Here is a 14207-nt window from a genome sequence, read left to right as displayed (position 1 = left end):
AAACAGAAACCCAGGAGTAAAGTAGTGATTCCACACATTAAATGCCATACAAAAACTGTCAACTTTGAATATTATTGTTAAATAACAGCTGAATTGGTGAATATCAGGTTGCTATTTGTTTGATTTGGTTTGTAATTCTTTGACTACTAGAAATACTAGCATTTTTATATATTTATTGGCTCTTTCATTTCTTCTTAAGAGACAGTAGTGTTTACTGGTTGAGGGTGTGATCCTCGGAGTCAGTCAATCTGATGTATTTAAACTTTCTGTACTTTAGTTTCCTCACTGTTATTTGAACTTTCTGTACTTTAGTTTCCTCACTGAAAAAACTAGGGTGATATTAATACCCTCATAAAATCATCATATGAATAATTGGTGTTATTATTCATATAGCCCAAGTACATATAAAAATATTTGGCACATATAACATGTAAGAATGGTATAGAATCTTTAATGTATGTCAACTTGACTTTATTCATTTATTCATTTGTTGGTTTGTTTATTTTGTATATGGATTTATCGATGTCCTTTTGTCTATTTTCTATTATAGTGTTCTCTTCTCCTATTGATTAATTTAAAAATGTGAGTAAAAACATTAGCTTTATAGTTTGCTGTTTTCCTTTTTTTTTTCTTTTTGGAAGTGGGTGGTAAAAGTGAGAAACCAGAAGGAAAATTAGACTCAAAATGGCGCCAACAATATATGTCTTCTTCTTTCTCTTCCTGCCAAGGCCAGCCTGGATATAACCTTCTAGCACCATTATACTGACTAGTACAATGGAAAGAGACTGGAGCAGCACAGGTAATCGAATCTGTGTATATAATGAATTCAGCTATTTAAGGACATCCATGGTATCTCAGGGAACCCAAGGTATTTGTGTGCCCTTGGACAGACCTCAACTATGGTGTAGGCAAAGATGAGACTCATTTACAACTTAGTAAGGTGATAGACTGATACAAGTCAGAATGCAGGACTTAATGGTTTTGGCTTGTCAGTTCACTTCTGAGATTGGACTTTAATATGTCATCATGCTGTGCAACTCCCATGTGGAATGGTTGCTGGGCAACCATTTGGTAGAAATAGTAGGCAATTCTTTGAATCATAATCCCACTTGACTATTTTCACTAATATAGTTACTGTTCATCATAATTCCCTTCCATTTGATTTCTTGACAGTCTAATTCCAATGTTCTCCAACTAAAAATACTTTCAAGTTTAATGAGATTTCCATCTCTCACTCTATTCATTCTCATCAACAAAACAACTGATGGGTTCCCAAGACATGTGTTTTTCTGTCCCTAAAGTTATAACCATAACTTTACCTATACTCTGAACCAGAAATGGAAACTCATGATGCTCTAGAGCTGCCAGCCTTTACAGCTGTAAGTCCTGATGGGATGGCTTCTAATGTCACCGAGGCATTTATTTTTAAGTTTTTGTTGTGGTGTTTCTATGGGCAATGGTACAATGAACTAGAATATAAGTCATCCTTTGATTAGTTTCATACAAGTAGACTCATTCGTTCAGTCACTTGCCATTCCACATGTATTTTCTAAGTGTCTGCTATGTGACTAGGTGCTAGTCACATAAGTGCTAGGCTTGAAGAATTCAGTTGTGAATACAACAAAACCTCTTCCTTCAGTTTGCTTATTGTCAAGTGGAAGAGACAGACAAGGAAACTTTTTACCAATGAAAGGGACAAGTGCTATGTGAGCACAAAAGAGGGGCATTTAACCAAGATGTAGGAGGTTAGGGAAGATTTCCCAGGCAGAATGGTGATATGAAACATAAAGTATGAATTAACCCAGACATTAAGAGAAGAGAGCATGGTAAAGAATTCTAGACAAAGAGAACAAGATGTACAAAGACTGAAAGAGAATTCCCAGCAGGTTGGGGACATGACTGAGTGTGACTGGAAAGTGATTGGAGGATGGGGAAATTCAGATTAAGAGTGCCTGTGTTTGGAGGAGGGGTGGTAGTTCTAGTCACTGAGCTACTGTCTCATGACTTTAATCTTCCATCTCAGACAAAAGAGAATGGTATGTGCCCCTTGCCTACTGCCTTAAAATTTTAGGATCCATATCTCATAGATAACAGGTTACCAGAGTAATATGATCCAAGCTTTTCCATATGGATTTCTTATAGTTAAAATGATAGCTTTCTACTGGAGGTTTATACATCTATTCTCCAGATTTTATTTGTAGTAAATGTAATAAAACATGGTACTGTCAGTTAATTATCTTCCCAAATCTGCTTTTCCAATTGTGCATACAAGGCATTAGCTATACTCTAGGCCTTGACTCTTTTCCCTGGCAGGACCCCATCTTGTAGGTAGGCTGAGCACCACAGGTGATTTTAAATGAAAGTAATTCCCCAAGCAGCTGACAGTTGCTGAAAATAAATGACTGTCCTTTGAATTATCAATCTGTACTGTAAATGCAGCTGAAATAGGTCAATTCTCTTAGAAATTCTCAGCTTTCTAACTTGGGGGAACATAACAGTTGTATCCAAATGAGCACCATGCTTTTGAAGGGGAATATTGCTGCAGGATTGCAAAAAGCCATGTTTATTCAGACTTCCTCCGCCTACACCATGGTCACCCATAGATTCTAGGAGTTCGGGTATAAGCATACAAGAGGAACTTTCTTTCTTTTGAGGTGTATTTTTCCTAGTCTTCCAAGACAGTTAAACAACAAAGTTAAGAAAGCTCTCTAAAATCCAATGTTTTGGAGCAGCGTATTAGTTGGAGCAGTAATTTCTCCTTCATTCCCCCCCCAAAGCTTCCTCCAATACCCTTGAGTTAAAGAGCAGAAGTGAATTCACAGAGGGGGAAGCAGATGTTGATAAATGACTCACTCAGGATAGCACAACAGGTGAGGCTGGAACTGAAAATAGAGCAAACTCCCCAGGATTGCGGATTGAACAGCAATTATATTTGACCAGAAGTTGGTGCTTTGCACTCTGGTTTCCTGTCTTCAAATACTTCCAGAATGTGGACAGTTTTCCTTTGGTTAAAGCAACCAATTGTTTCAAAGGATAAAATTTCTGTAATGATACTGGCTAATATTACATCATTTGATTTATGCTGAGCACTGTAGTTCTTTTCTCACCACTATGAAGTAGTGAAGTCTATGAAGTAGATTATACAAGTTATTCTTCTTTGACAAATGAACTGATTTTTACAAATTATCTTCATTTTACAAATGAAATGATTGTAGCCTAGAGTACTTAAGTAACTTTTCTAAGTTCACACAACTATTAAGTATTGGGCCCAGCAGTGCAGAGACATACCCATCTTTTCTATAGATGTATCCGTAGTGTTTGGTACATAGTAGGCATTGAAAAATGTATGTTAATAAATAGTCAGGAGCTATGGCAATTACAGATAATTTTAGCACAATAAGCAAATTTATGTCTCCCCATAGCCTCATTCTGCTGTCTGTATAGAACCTACCCAGTCTCATCTTTTCTGCAGGAACACCTGGACCTTTGCATAGTGGTTTCCTCTTCTTATTTGGCCCTTTACCTTTCTCTTTCTGATGACTGTTTGCAGCATCTCGCTGCCTACCTTTGGGCATGTCTTTCTTTACTCAATTTACTATTCTTTTTTAAAAATTCTGTCATGTTCCTCTTCCTGCCTGGCCTCAATTTTGTTTTGATTTCCCTTCCCCAAATAATACCCAAGATGATTTTTTATTTGTCTTATTCTCTTCATCTATTAGAACATAGACATTAGAGACACAGTCGTGGGTTCAAATCTCAACCTAACTGTATAACTTGGAGCAAATCATTTAACCTCTTTAAAGCATCTGAAAGATCCAAAAGCATCTGAAAATATAGTTTGAAATAAATGGCAAGATGGTTTCTAATGAACCAATTTTAGTGTGTGATTTTTTAATTCCACTTAATATGATTACTTATATGTTTCATACAAATATTATTTTATTTACCTTTAAAATGCTGTGCAATACCTCACTTGGTTACAGATTAGGTGATATATGTACCTTATCTCTTAAAACCCAAGCAATTCTGAATTCTGGAACACACATGGCTATAAGCATTTTAGATAAGGGATTGCATATTTGTTACACTTTTTTTCTTAGGGTTTTGAGGATTACAAATAAACTATGTCACTTGTTTCAGACATTGACACATAGTAGGCACTTGGCAAATTGTGGCACTTACTTCCAAAATGTCTGTTTTAAATTTATATTTCTATGTTCAACATAGGAGGGGAAAAAAAGGATTATAAGAGTACTATGAAGCAGAATGAGATAAAAGACTGAATTGCAGCTTAAAAGATATCTTTGTTTTATAAATTATTTTTAGTTCATTCATGACCATTATCATGCTTCAGTTAGCTACTGTCTGCCCAAAACCTAAAAATTATTTCCAGCATTGATTTGATACCTGCCTACCTCTTAAAGAACAAGTTGATCACAAAGAACATCTTGATGGGGAAGTGATGTGTTTAATTATACTTGAATTCTCTGCCTTGGGAAATCACTCTATAGAAGCTGGGCTTGCTTTAAGCATAACTCAGTATTTTGTGAAGTATTTTGGAAGTATTTTGGAAGTTAAGTGCTACAGCTCATCTGGAAGAAATTACACATAATGGCATCAAGTTCACTACCACTAATAGGAAACATGGAGCCCTCCAGTGGGTGATAAAATGGGATAAATGCAAGACCATGCTGCTTCTCAGAATAATTGCAGTGGCTATGCATTATGTTTTGTGAGGTTATAAAAGAGGGAAAAAAGCACACTTTTTATTGTTGGCGTGAAAGGAGTGAAAAATAAAGGAACTGCTGCATAAAGTATCACAGCTCCCTGTGACAAAATGTGGTTAAAAAATGGCCTGACATTTCTTTCTGAAAAACATCTCAAACTATCCTTGGAGGAGCAAACTTATCTTATTCCCAAAAGATAATTGCTGTAACAACCCCCTTCAATATTTGTGTGTATTATCTTCCCAAGTGGTTCTAAATCTCAGATCGAAGGATGCTTCCTGGCAATAAAACAACTAGAACACCCACACTGACTGCTTTTTTGGTACTCAGCTTTGTGCTAGAAACTGCAGCAAAGCCTTCGCCAAAAATGAAAACTCATCAGTAGGACAATTTCCACCTCTGATGAAAACCTAAGCTCAATTACTATCCAGGCAGTCAGTGTATTTGCCAATCTGACAAAGGTAACTCAATTTCCAATGGCTGTAGAAGGGCAACTTCTGTGAACATCTTAATAATCAAGATATTTTGCTTGAAGCAGATCATTAGAGCCAGAACTCATATCTGTAGTGTTCGAAGGAAAAATGCTTCACCAGTTCTTTCTACATTTAATCAATCAAAAGAGAAAATTAAAGATAATGCTTTCCAATCACAACAGCAACATAACCATCTAATTTTTATTTTAGCCCTCCAAATAATGTTACCTAAAAAGAGTTCATTATGAAAAGTCTAACGAGAAAGATGGGGTTTGATAAAGAAGTTAAATTGACTTTAACATCTTTGTTATTTTTAACATGGGGCAAACCATATAGAGATAAGCAAAAGATAAGCAAGGTATCTATAGATACCTTGGCAGGAAAGCAAACATTACTCTCTTCAACACAATCTCTGTTTTGTTTTTACTGCAGTCCTTCCCATTATAGCCTGTGATATCTGCTGTGGACTAAACTGTGTCCTCCCACATCCATATACTGAAGCCCCGAACTCCAATGTGATGCTATTAGAAGCTGAAGCCTTTGGAAGGTGATTAAATTTAGATAAGGTCATGAGGGTGAGGCACTCATGACAGGATTAGTGCGCTCCTAAGAAGAACCAAAAAAGAGGTAACTCCTTCTCTCTCCTCCTCCCTCTCCTTACCATGCAAGAACACAAGGAGAAGCCACGCCTCTGCAAGCCTGGAAGAGAATCCTTTTCAGAAACTCACCATGATTGTACCTTGATCTTGGATTTCTAGCCTCCAGACCTGTGAGAAATCAAATTTCTTTTGTTTACGCCACAATAGCCTATGCTATTTTGTTATGGCAGCCTGAGCAGATGAAGATCCAAACTGGGTCAAATCTGAAATCTAGTTCACATGGACACTAATACCAGGCCTATTGTATTGTGCCTTAAAATTTTAAACAATTGAAGAACACAAGCAGTCAAATTTGTTGTACATGAAGAAACAATACCATGTTAAGTCAAATGAATTATGTTATTCTTTCAGAATTTAGTAGTCAATATATATTAACATTGAAGATGCCCTCAATAGACACTGACATCTTAAAATGGAAATATTTGTGGAATCATGTAGATATACCTTAAAAGTAGGAAAAAAGGTATATTAAATCACACAATCATAGAATGTCAGAATTAGAAAGAACCTTTGTATTTGCCTACCATAGAGGTTTTCAACCCATTCTCAAAGTTTTGATTTCTTGGGAAGAGATGTAGGCATTTTAGTCAACTCTGGATCAATCTTGTGAAGTGACACTCCCTCCCTTCAGCTTTAACCACATTTGAGTGGAATGATTTGTTTTACATATGAGGGCTCCACAAGAATTCACTTAAAGAAAGTTTTTCTCAAAACTTTAGCTTTACTTCAGCCTTTCACTTCCTGATGAGGAAAAAGAATTCCTGAAATAAATGAAATCACCTCATTTTTCTCTAGTCCACACAAAATTTATATAGTTCCCTCAGCTTCTCTGAAGAGAAAGACCTTCATATTGGCTTTAACATCACTACAATATTATGGTCTGCCTTCTACTTTCTGTTTTCTCTTCACCAAGAACCAAGAACCTATTGTCTTGTGACAAACATTAATTTTAATAAGCCTCTTTCACTGCTTGGACAAAAAATAAAGCTTAAGCCAGAGGCTGGCAAAGTACAACTTATACGCCAAATCTGGCCTACCACTTACAGTTTGTAAATAAAGTTTTATGGAAACATAGCCACCTTCATTTGTTTATGTATTGTCTATGTCTGCTGTCACGACAGAGCTGAGCAGTGGTGATAGGGACCATATGGCTTGCAAAGCTGAAAATATTTACTCTCTGGCCCTTTACAGGAAAAGTCTGCCAACCCCTGGCTTAAACTACCTTGAAGGCTTTCCAGCCTACTGATCAGTTAGAATTGAAAGCTACAGTTTTGTGTAAATTTGAATCTGTTATTTTTTCTCCTTGCTTTTCCAAGTGCTTGGTTAGGTGATCTATTAGACTCTTCACCAGTGGAAGCAGTCGCCCTACATCTCGATGGCATTTAGAGGTGCTTAGGAAGCACCAAAAGTCATCTGAAAGTTATTTTTTGTTATGTCTTATTACTTTGATTTGTAGTCAGCCACTCAATATTTGGAGAATTTGTTTCCAAGTGTTGTTGTCATCTCTGTTTTCTGGGCTCTATATTCACTTTAACAGATGGTCTAAAAGGAATATTTGACATCATGATGATGAGTTCATATATGATTTTTGTTGTTGTTAATCTGTTGTGAATTGAAATAATTTGCACCAGGCTTTGTGCCTAGATTTCACTATGCTTTGTAGAAACACAGACAAATTTATTTCCCTTGATACTGACAAGCTTAAGTCTCCAAGTGAACCCACAAGGAGAGTGAGTGACATGGAGGAAGTTGAGGGAGGAGGATGTAGTGGTGTGGACAAGGGCTTTAAAACAAAGTACGCTCCCATGTATAATGCACACCCACGTTTTTGGCCCAAACTTTCAGGGAAAAAATCTTTTATTTTAATTTTTCCATTCAATTCAATTATTTATTTATTTATATTTACATACCTGGGTTTTTTTGTTATAAAGAAACTTTAAAATTTATTTTTGAACATATCATAGTATAAGAAATTTTATGTCACAAATAATTACAAAATACAAGAACAGATACAAGGTATTTCGGGCACTACCCATATATAATGTGCATCCTTATTTTTACCCCCAAAATTTGGGCAAAAATGCACATTGGTAAAATATGGTAATTAGCATTCCATCACTGACACTCATTAGTTGTGTATTTTGGGGCAAATTATTTTGCCCTTTGAAGCTTTAGTTCTTTCACCTATAGGTCCTACCTCATGGTAGTACTGTAAGGATTAAATGCAATCCTGTATGCAAAGCTCCTCTCCTATATTTGGCACAGAGATGTTCACATTTTAATTACCTTGTTTTCTTTACTTCCTCTCACTTCTTTCTACCAGGCCTGTTTATTTAACTTACTAACATTTTAAAATACAGAAATACATCACTACTTGAAGATAGAAAATATCATGTGAAATAGTTTTTGATGAAAAGAATGGATTTATCTAGCTTAGGGTAAAATACATTGACCATCATTCAGGCTTTCTTTATTAATGTTGACAAAGCTTAGAGTTTTCCACTGAGCCATCAGGTGGGTCTGGTCATAAAATACAGGTCAGCCAGTACCATGGTTCTGTGCAACATCATTTAAGGGTGTATTTCACATGTGAAAGAGACCAAATATGTGGCCTATTGCTTCAACATTTCAGGTGAATTTTTTTTTTACTATAGATGTCCCAGAATAATTAAGTTATTTTCTATATTTATCGGGGCACACATTATTCTTATGGCTTATTTGATTGGGTAATTGGTAATTAGATATAATTTCAGCTTACTATTTGTGACTTACTTAGGAATCACATGGGCTTTCTGACTTTATTATCTTTACCAGAATACCACTTTTGTCTTCCGTAAAATTTCCATTCACTGTAAGCTATTCCTGATAGGGGAGAGAGAGAAAGAAAGAGAAAAGGAAAGGGGGAGAGAGGGAGGTAAGCAGGGAGAGAGGTAGAGAGAGGCAGAAATCAAAACAGTCTCCTCTGGCACCGGTTCAATTCTAAAAGCAACCTTTCCCTATTGCTGTTGTAATGCAATGTTTGTGCTTCCACAGTAATTCACCAGCAACTAAACAATTTAGCTATACTTGGGTGACCTGGGTCCTAGAGTAGAAGTAGTAAAATGGTTTAAGAGTTACAATAAGAGCTAGTGCCCACGTGGGTTAGATAAATTTGGCTTTATATTCCTGAGTTACATTTGCTATAAGAAAAGATGGTAAAAAGATGCATTATTATTTCTCTAAACTGACATGCAACCAAGAGCTGAATAGGCTTTAATCTTTGACAATATAAATTAAGAAATAAAATTAAAAGGGATATGACAACTTTCCTAAAATTATTTACCTAATTTACTTTGCAGTTTATCTTTATGTCTTCTATGTGTCCTGAATTAACTGTCTTTTGCTTCATTTTTGGTACATACACTCCTTTTTAGATTGTTTTTGTTAGAAAAATCTTATTTAGTTGTGCTCGGATCACCAGAAGTTTTGTGTGAGTAGAGAATGGCTGGGGCCAACTTTGGTGGCCTCTGTCCTATCATATACTATAATACAGGTGTGTATATATATTTTAAAAAAAGACTATGTCTCAGCAGCTTTGGTGCAGGAGCAGCTGCTGGATAGTTCAACTCTATAGAGTCAATCAAATTGCATAGAGAGGAATTCATTCAATTGGATACAGAGGAATTCATTCTGTCTAGGAGGTACTTGAGACCCACCTTTGCTATATCTTGTGTCAGTTCATTAGTACCACACTTTTAAAAATCCATTAGAGAACTACCATTTTATGACACTGTTTTTGCTGTTGGACTTGGAGGCAGGACAATGAAATTTCAAGGAGACATAGAGTCTGTGTCCGGCTATATGAAAACACATTGGCTCCTCTCTCTTCCTGGGTGTGTGGATCTAGAGTAGGTAGGTTTGTTAGGTAGGTAAGTACCTTATCTAGGTAATTGGGTACAGTTCCAAGTAGCCACAGATTATATATGTGCAGTTGAATGGAAATTGGTTAGAATAGAGTTCTATGGAGTTCCCTGGTCAGTACCAAGGTAGTCAGTCAGTCTTAAGCTGAGTAACTATTACTTAGGATAATTATAGTTGCTATAACAAGCTCCCAAATTATAGTAGCTTAACACAATATCAAGTTTATTTCTCATTCATATAACAGCCCATCTTTTGTGTTTGCAGGTGGCCTTCTAGGTAATCACTTAAAGACCCAGGCTAGCTCTGTCCTCTGTCATGTCTCTCCCTTTTCTTTTAGCTTGTACATAGGGAAAGAAACCTATTCCACCTTGGGAGTGACACACACAACCTCCCCTCACATTCCACTGGAAAGAACCAGTCATAGGCTTCTCCCTCCATGCAGGGAACCTCATCACTGGCTGCACAGTCTTTTCTTAGCCACAGCTCTACAGGCAGAAGGCAAGCATGGATCTTTGGTTGATAGTTAGCCATCTTTGCCACAAGAATAGATTTGAGTAAGGTTGAGTACAAGAGGAACCCAGGTGGAGAAAACGTACCAGGAGAAACAAGGGAAATCTGAAGGAACTTCCTAGGTCAGAGTTCTGGTGATTGTAGTAAGGTTTATTCCATTTCTGAAAACCATTCTTTAAGAATTTTTTTTTAACTTTAAAGGTGTAAATGTGGACCAAACATGAGAATTCAAAAAAGATTCCCTGCTTCCATTCATGTTGGCATGAAGTACATCTCTTCTTTCCATCTCTCCTTACATCATTCCCTGGAAGTTAAAGCTTTTGCAGAGTCAACTCTTCCATATCATTACAGACATTAATTTCTAAGGAAAGTCCAGCTAAAATAAGCTAAGTGGCCCAGGTTCTCCATTCCAAATTGCTTCCATTATTGAGTGCTTGCTATGTCAGCTTTTTATTAACATTATCCATTCCATCCTCCCAATGACCTAATGAGATACACATTTTAACTTGAACATTATTATTAAAATACATTTTAAAGACATCTTATAGGGACAAAATGGTCTCATTAGACTTTGTCTATAACTCCAAATCTAAAACATTGTGAAGAGGGCAAAAAGATTTTCTCAGGTAGGAATGAACATTGGGAATAATGATCTTAGTGAAACACAGTAAACAGAATAGAAATAAAGAGAATATACTTAACAAACATAATGAGAGACTGAACTCAAAGGAGAAATTGTTGACTTGTTATATCTTTTTCCTTAAAAAAGATTCATAACTGCTGTCATAAGCATTCAGTCCAGTTAAGCAGAGAAAATTTACTATGCCTTCTTCTCTTAGGGTTTCATTTATTGGTAAACTGTTACTGTGGCAGTTGCAGAGATTTTACAAGACATAAAAAAGTTACCACAGGCTCACACTCTGCTGTGACCCAGGTGGTTTTTACAAGGATCCCCTTCAAGTCTGCATGAGTAAACCATCTTGACAAGCACTTCCCACAGTAACATGTCCCATTTTTTCCCCTCAGGTAATTGCTTAAATGTTCATAATGAAATGTGAAATTTTAAAATGAAGAATATAAATACATGTATATACTAATTTTGAAAAAAAGGCTAAAGTGTTAAAAGTAGTTATTTATGAATGCTAAAATCATAATTAAATTTTTTACACTCTTCTAGGTTTTACAAACTTGATAAATGGCTATTTATTACATTTTTAATTAAAAACGTATAAATATTATCTACAAAAGGTTAGCTTATCACAGACCTGGTATTTCTTTTTTTGAACTCTGAAGGAAATTGCACTTTTCCAGAATTAGGTAGTTTATTTAAAATGAAAGCTAAAGAAATGCATCTATTTAAAATAATAGTCTAAGGAAGACTATTATTTTAGGTTTTTGCTTATCTACTAAATTCAAGGTTTTTGTGTTTTTAGTTGAAATTATTTAATAGTAATTAGTAGAGTGAGGTCTGTAATTGCATGTTCAATCTAGGAGAGAGAGAGTGTGGTAGACCATCTTTAAGACAGCCCCCAATGATGCTGCCTCCTGGGTTTTATTCCTAGTGTAATCTTTTACCCTTGAATGAGGGTTGGACCTAGTGACTCACTGCTATCAAATAAACTACAGCAATAGTGATATAATGTCAATTCTGAAATTAAGTTGTGGTTTCTTCTTTCTCCCTCTTGCTTTCCCTCTCCCTCTTATTTACAAGCTCTAAGGGAGGTTAAAAACGATGTTGTGAGCTCTCCTATAGAGAGAACCACGTGATAAGGACCTCATGTCTCCAAGCAACAGTGAACAAAGAGGCAAAATGATCTGCTAACAGCTATTTGAGTTTTCTTGGAAGCAGATTCTACTCAACTGAACTCTGATCTGAAACCAGAGGCACCCAGTTAAGCCATGCTTGTATTCCTGACCCACAGAAATCATGAGATAATAAATATTTATTGATTTAGGTTACTAAACTTTAGGGTAAATTGAATACAACAATAGATAATTACTACAAATTAGTATTGGCAACCTGGAGTAGGATGCTACAAAGGATTTTGAGACTTTGTCTACTCCTTAGGAAAATGCAGTCTATTGATTATAATTGTCTGCCATGACCTAGGATGGTCATATGTGTGTTATTCTTTTACAGTCATGCTCTAGTTAGCCCTGATTATGGTGAACAGAATGGTAGCCAGTAGAGTGAACTCATTTGGGGGTTTTGGGAAATACCCTGGTCCTACTATGATCTATTAAACCACTCTTAATTCATTAATTTTATAACATATTAACTGGCCAGACTGGCCTGTTTTGGTCCTGATTTGGGTCATTCTCCTGCGGTATACTGCTTATATAACTCAAAGGCATGAGGAGATCTGAGGCAAGATTCTGGACTGCCCAGAGCAGCCCAGAGATGCTGATGTTTTCTGGAGAAAGCCCCAGAACAGGAAGATAGACAATGAAAAACAGTAGAGAGAGACTGAAAGACATTTGTCTCTTACTGAACAATTTGTCTGAAGTCAGTCCCAACTTCTGGGAGGCTGAAGAGCTCATGAGTACAAACAAAGTGGCCTAGAAAATACGTCAGTACAGCTCTTAAAAGTGTACTGGAAGGATGACTGGCTCTGAGGAATTTCTGCTTCCCAGATATAGACACTGAAGTATTCCCAGAAGACCTACAAATTCAGTGCTCGTCAACACAAGTCCTGGAGCACTATTGAAATGAGAACATGTTCCCTTATCCCAGGGGCATCTCAACATACCTCTAATGAATACTGGCCTGTGATCCCAAGGAATGGTAAATTTTAAGAAAGGAAATCATGTTGAAGGAAACTTCTTGATTTGTTCAACTCAAGGTTCAGACATTTTTTTTATGAGTGGGAGTATACTTTGCACAACGAAATAACATATTTTTGAAAGTCTAAAAATAAGTTGTTTGTAATTCCTTAGAAATTAAAATAAAAATGAGCTTTCTGTGGGACATGCCTGAGAACTTCTGAGGATATACTTACATAAATAAAGCATGAACAATGCTAACAAAATGTTTACGTAGCTGTCCTGGCTGGCGTAGCTCAGTGGATTGAGCGCGGGCTGCAAACCAAAGTGTCTCAGGTTTGATTCCCACTCAGGCCACGCCTCCCCAGCAACCACATTGATGTTTCTCTCTCTCTCTCTTTCTCCCTCTCTTCCCTCTCTAAAAAAAATAAATAAATAAAATCTTTAAAAATGTTTATGTAGCTGAAGTATGCTTAACCTATTTTTAATGTCTAATTTGAAAACTACACTAGAGTCTAAATTACTTTAATAAGATACTTTGAGTATTTCCATGAGTATTACACAGATAAAAGTAAATGTGTGTGTGTTTATATAACCCAGACAGATTATATTTGCTCTTTATTGAGTTATTCATGGTTCCCAAAGAACCAACTGTAATAGAAGCTTGCATATTCTCATATTTAAAGAAATTCAGAAGATGATAAGAAAATGTGTGAAAACTTTGAGATTTCAGTGATGTTTATATACTTCTTTTTTATCTTATTAAGCTATGCAGAATATAAATGTGTTTTGAAAGACCTCCACATGAGATTTCTCCCCATGACTGGAACATAAAAAATTCATTTATTTTTCCCTATTAAAATGCTCTCATTTATTCAACCTCAGAAAGCTTTCCACATAAGGTAAATAATTTCTATTTCAATTTCTCTTGGCCCCTTTGGAAGTTTCTGAAATGTTTTTTTCCCATACAAACCCATTGGGACACACACACACACACACAAACTGAAAAAAAAATCTTATTACATGAAATGGAAAAGAAAAATATTGATAATCTCTTTAGCTTTGTCTAGGCAAACACAATAGGGAAGGCAAAAAAGACCTAGTTGGCAAATGACTGTCTGATACTTACAGTGGAGAGAGTGAGGCTATCTCGAGTCTGAATCTGGGTTTCTGGT

The sequence above is a fragment of the Phyllostomus hastatus genome, unplaced genomic scaffold (assembly GCF_019186645.2).
Source record: "Phyllostomus hastatus isolate PE091 unplaced genomic scaffold, TTU_PhHast_1.1 phas_scaffold_1066, whole genome shotgun sequence".
NCBI lineage: Eukaryota > Metazoa > Chordata > Mammalia > Chiroptera > Phyllostomidae > Phyllostomus > Phyllostomus hastatus.
Note: the sequence above shows the minus strand (reverse complement) of the source record.